The sequence below is a fragment of the Argopecten irradians genome, chromosome 3 (assembly GCF_041381155.1).
Source record: "Argopecten irradians isolate NY chromosome 3, Ai_NY, whole genome shotgun sequence".
Classification (NCBI taxonomy): Eukaryota; Metazoa; Mollusca; class Bivalvia; order Pectinida; family Pectinidae; genus Argopecten; species Argopecten irradians.
In genome coordinates this window covers 18,535,503-18,541,735 of record NC_091136.1, presented here as the reverse complement: position 1 = coordinate 18,541,735, position 6,233 = coordinate 18,535,503, and the positions used below count along the sequence as shown (strand labels likewise).

General features: G+C 37.7%; 1 pseudogene; it reads left to right on the top strand.

Moving 5' to 3' along the window:
• The window catches only part of LOC138319520 (fibrocystin-L-like), a 103,569-nt pseudogene continuing 97,336 nt past the window's right edge, over positions 1–6,233 (top strand).

Genomic DNA, 6,233 nt, shown 5'->3' with positions numbered 1-6,233 from the left:
ACGCATAGCAACGCCTGTTATAAAAGGTTTGCACTGCACAATCTTGGTCAGTGTGTACTTCCCTGTCTTCAAACATGGGACCCCCGTGGACAGAGATATACCGTAGAGGCTTGCTGATAGTGGCGGGGTTGTTGTTATCACTGTGTTTCCTTAAAGTATCTGGTAAGTAGATATTACATTTTAATTATCTAGAATGTTTCTGTATTTCACAAACTTTGGACCGCAATTTAAGCGTATGTATAAATTACTCGTAATTCACGAATAAATTAACACATGAAACAGCCTACATGTTCGTATAGTTTAATAAACACACGAAACAGCCTAAATGTTCGCATTGCTTTTTAAGGTCATCCCTTATCTTTTGTTTAAATTCGCTCGTGGTCCAAGCCTAACTCGTCCAGTGTCCTCACAACAGTCAAAGCAAATATTACATTTGTATTGAGGTAACAGTTTGATGCTATTGTTTATTTAGTTCCTAATGCAGTTACCCGACACGATGAAACTAGGAAGCAGTCGAAGTTTACTCATATTATATTTACATATGCCCATGCCCAACGGGAGGGGAGTTGCGTTCAAATTAGCGTAATCGCAATGACGTATGAATACAAACGTAGTGCAGGTTCGGACTACTTCTTGTTCACGCTTCGATAAGATTTTGCGTCATAAGTTGACGGATTTCAAAATAAAAATAAAGATTTTTTATTAGATCCAATTAAATACGTTTTTGACATAAAAACAAAAGATATGATCAAGCATTGTAACGGTAATAAACTACAAAATGAATCGCTGGTCGGGGCTACAACCGGGGGGCTTTCCTCGGGAATGTTCGGGGAATCCCATTAGTTACGTCAGATGTAGGCCTACATGTATGTGTGTACGGTCACTCATCTCACCTTAATATACAGAACATCGGATTATCGGTGAACAATTCTGGGAGCGTCTAATTATAAAAGCGAACAATAGGTTAAAAGATCATATACAGGTTCCAGAAAAAAATCATTACAGGTAGCCTATCCGAAACAGTATCATTAGTTATAAATAGCCCCGTCTTTTCATTCAAAATAGGCATACACACACGCAAACACTTTTCTATCCTCCGTAAAATAAAATAACAGTCATGACTATAAAGAATTTAGTCTAAATCGCGTTCGTAGACCGATACATACATGACAAACATTCAGCAGCTCAACGGTCATACCATCAATACGCTATATCACAGTAACTTTCCTCGGTTGAAAATCAAATATGACGGCTCGATCCACTCTGGACCGCCTCACTACCCTGACAACGATACATGCCGGTAGTCGTTCCGACTTGGTAATCTCAATTTTTATTCGAAATGGACATTATTGATATATTATCAAATTGAAAAAAAATATTTTTGAAAATAATTGAAAAGTGTTATTGTTGTATTTCAAACCAAACTGCAGCTATGACATTCAACAATCGGAACTATATCTTCGGTCATCCTCACTACCGTCGTTACCCAACTTAGCAACCATCAACGTTTTGAATTTGACATAAATTGGACTTATTTATGTAAATATATAGATTGAACAGTGTTTTGGTTGCGTTAAAGGTGGTATGAACGCAATGGAATACAGACATAATCTACATGTAGTCCCAACGCGCTACATTGAATATGTCTGTATCCCATTGCGTTCATACCACCTTTAACGCAATCAAAATACTGTTCAATCTCTATATAACACCATTAACTTAATTGAATACATTCTCCAAATTCTTCTGTGTGGTGCCCATGTGTTCTCTGGCGGTGTGCTTCAGTTAGATAGCATTATAAAATGGGCTAAACGTTTCACTTATCAAAGAGACAAAACATAGCTTCCAAAATATACAGGCATGATGACCCTGGCTGCTAATAGTACATAAATACAAAAAACCAACATTTCAGCATGGCTAGCAGTGAGCTTTGTGATCCTAATTTAAGCATCCTAGAGTCAAGTCGTTATCTTACTCCTTGAGGTAAAGGTCATTCTGGATCCGGATCTTTTAAACAGACAAAAGGTTTCTTGGAATGCTGTGTTCCTCGATTCCACTGGGATTTTGATATAGCTGTATAGGTATAGGTAGGAGCCTTAGAATTGTATCTGCTGCCCCTAGTGCATGATCGTAATAGGCGACTAATTTTAGGTTCTTATCTTTTCTCTTCTTCCTAACTGACTTTATCCTTCCTAATGCCTCCCTTGGCACCGCCTCACTTTTGGCCTTGAGTTGAGCGTTCGCCCATGTGAGGAAGGCTCTAGGTTCTGTCCCCTGGCCGAGACACACCAAAGTCTATAAAAGTGCTAGTTTCTGCTCCTGCTTAGCGCTCAGCATACAGGCCAACCGGTTCGCCCGTTGTCAATATAATGTGACCGGATGGGGTGTGTTGCTTGGTGTCTTCGGCGACATGCTTCAGTGATATAGCACTATAAAAAGGGCAACAGTTCCACTATACAAGGAGACACAGCACGAACATACCGCAGTCTCCCAAAACACGCATCTCGCACTTCACCCACGCTACACACTGCATACATGAGAGACCGCTCTTACATGACCCTGGCTGTTAATAGGACGTTAAAATAATCAAACAAACAAACAAATTTTCCTAAATAAATTTCTTCCTTCTATAGTCTCCCTTACACCTTCTCACATTTTGCCTTCGGTTGAGCGCTCGCCGTTGTGAAGTAGATGCTGAGTTCTGTCCCCGAGACACACCACAGTCCATAAAAGTTGTAGTTTGTGTTCCTGCTTAGCGCTCAGCAGTAAGGGAGTGATACACTGTGTTGCCCGTTGTTTGTGAAATGTGACATAACACGAATATACTATAGCCTCCCAAAACGCTCTATTCACACACGCAAGACACCACATACACGGGAGGATATCCTTTGCTGTTACTAGGATGTAAATCTAAATCCAAATTCGAACCACACTGGATTATTACAATTATGTCTCCGTGCCATATTAAGTACATTGTATCCTACATAGATCTTGTATTATGTGATAGGGGACCGTTGACGTCTTTGACTTATATTGTAGAAATTATTATTACAATGATTTGAAGGTTATTTTAGTTTTAAACATCTGATTTATAGGTTCTGTTACTGAAATTCTACCTTCAAGAGGAAGTTTGCAAGGCGGTACACATATCACATTAAAAGGTGGAGGTTTTTCCACGAACCAGTTCAATCATTTTCCTGGAACAGAACACCTTGGAAACAAGGTATATTTCGTGAACACGCATTTCGTGTATCCCTGTGACGTCATTCCTGAGAAAACAGACACATTACATATTGTCTGTGTAACAAGGTAAGAGGATTATTTTAATTTCTTTTTATGATATTAACCAACATGAAAAATGACGAAGATGGACAATGTATAGCGTTAGTAGGCTAGCACAAGAAGAAAACGTTTTGAGATTTGAATACGAGAAGTAGTTTACGTAAATGCAGGATATTATGCTTATCTTAAGTAAGGACCGTTTGATGGCGCAAAGCGATATCCATGTTGTGAAAATCTGTCGAAATATGAATTTAAGCAAAACAAAGCATGGATCTTGATTGTCTTTGATTTTAAAGAAGATGTGTGTTATTGATCTCAAAGTTGTTTTTGTCTTTTCAGATCAGGTATGGAACCCAACACTTACGATGTTAAGATTACTGTGGACGGAAAAGATATTTTTGTGCCAACCAACATTAGATTCCAGGTATGTATTTTTTTACATATATGACGTGATTTGGTAAGATTCATCGTGGATCACTGAAAAATAACCTATATAGTGGAGCGGCTAAGATCGATTTTTCGGCAAAATCGTTCAAAATTTGAAGAAAGCATGAAACTTTGCATATGGCTTCTTTTGGGACATAAGGTTTCAGAAAAAAAATGGACCCCAAATAATCACGCTTGACTTTAAACAAATATAGTGAGAGTATTTATACTTTTGTAGTGTTTGATACATAAATAATTTGATTCTTATTTTAATTTCAACTTGACCGCCATTTTGAAATCGAAGATGGCCGTTTCAATTAAAGTTGTTTCCGTATTTCACTCTGTAAGTGATCCAGCAAAAAATCAAATCAACACTCTTAAAATGCTGATATATATGGCATGCCTTGAATGATGTTGGAATAAAGTTTTGAATTGCAACTCTACAGGCGTCATCAGACTCTTCAACTGGAACATCTTCAAAGTCGCAAGTCAACAACGATTGTCCAATTCAATGCCCATTTGCAGATAACACCCAACTCATACCTTGTCACTTCTACTGCAATCGATGGAGTGACTTCTCTCCTGTTTTTGGAGTAAATCCACATTTGATTTGTTATCACTAACCGTTTACTTCCAATGTTGACAATATCTTTCAGAACGTTCAGGAAACAGGAACACACATTCCTACATTCTAGAGTATTGATATATTATACCAAACCTTAATACTTCGTCTTCCTCCTTTCAAATCCTTCATCACAGTGTTACTCCTAGTATGGAACTGTCAAGTCATCCATAACCAATTGAGGACATCTAGACACACATTTCACCTTATGGTGTCTGAGAACACAATCCACCTTACTTACCATGTGTATGTATGAATTCCTTCTTTAGATCTTAAAGACGTCTGTCATCCCTATTTGAAACAAAAATATTTTCTTTTAGTGTCTAGAGCTTCTTTGATTTTTCTCTTTTCAAGATGTCTGCCAATTTACTTAGCATCTTCTCAGGACAACTGCTATACTTTCTTTAAGGAGCTAAGGTTGTCAATCAGCAGCCTGCGCTATGGGTCCCAATTTTTGTCATAAAATTGTATATCGACGTCAACCAGAATTAAATTTGCCAAAGTTTCAGATGACCAATATCTGACTAAGTAAGTTTGCTGTCTATATGTCCCAATCTTGTTTACACTCTCTATTTTCTCCATTGTTTGCACTTAGTTTGAAGGCGTACTTTTCTTCTGTCCTCCATCGCTGCAATTTATTTTCACCCAGTCCTTGGTGCTGTATGCATGTTTTACTGATGGTGGCTTTGTGTTCTAGGAGGATTTAGTTTGCATATACTGCACTACTAGCATAGTGCTTCATATCTGTTCTTAATTCAACACCATCATCCGTCTTGCCTTCGCCATCTTCATCTCCTAAGCCAGTAATGAGATTGGAAGTTCTCAGAGGCTCAGCTAACATTTGCAAAGTTTGACATAGAGATACTTATGGCCATCTTCGCAAGGACTTGTATGTGGTCAATTCTAGTGCCATTACCGTCAAATTGATAGACGTCAGATGAGGTAGACATCCAAGCTTTGGCGACAAAACTGTGCTTTGAACTTACTCGAAGTCCTTCCTTGAGAGGTGTCTCCTGATGTTGTTGGAGTCGTTCATGATTTCATCGAACCAATTTCCCTGACATTATATCTCATTATTACCAATAGAAGGAATATCTAGTGCGCCCATCTCATCCATGGAGCCTCCTTTAGAAGACGAATTCCAAATGATATCCTTGCATTTTGTACTTCTGTTTGCAAGTCTGATATTTGATGACCACAAAATGATTTCGTTCAGATATTTCCTGATAATTTGCGTGCAGTGGTCAGGAATAGGAATATTATATATAATCCATATGCATTAAATAGTTGCAGTCGTAATAAACCATTTGAAGCCTTGAATACCTTCTTGCTTTAGCCAAAATGTTTTCGTTAGCAGTCAGGAATATTTCCATTTTCCTGGCAAATATTATCTTGCATTCCACATTCAAAAAGAAGATGATCCTCATTTAGTTTTCGTTGTATACAATTAGTATCTTTCAGAAACACCTCCTATGCTCTCTACAGTTTATCAGATATTCTATCTTTCTTCCAAATTATATTTCTGAGTCTCTACAGTATCCTTTATAAGGTGTTGGCACATCTTGCATTTGTAGACAGTGTAAGGTATACAAATAGGTCATTGTGCTGATGTAGTGAGGATCTCCTTCAGGATAGGGTATTTCCAATTACAAAAAGCAATTTGTGATTTTTCTCTAATTGAATATGAAATTACATTTTGTGTGAAAAAGTCTCTGCCAAAACGTCTTTTTAGAGTTAAAGCATTAACACTGAGTTCTCGTATGTGTGTTCTTTCCAGAATGACAGATACTCCTATCGTGGAAAACTTGATTCTAGAACTATATAATGTACATGTAATTATCTTTTAGGCATGAACATGGATGTTAAGCTAGTGTTTTTGAAGCTAGTGTAGACTGTAATGGTT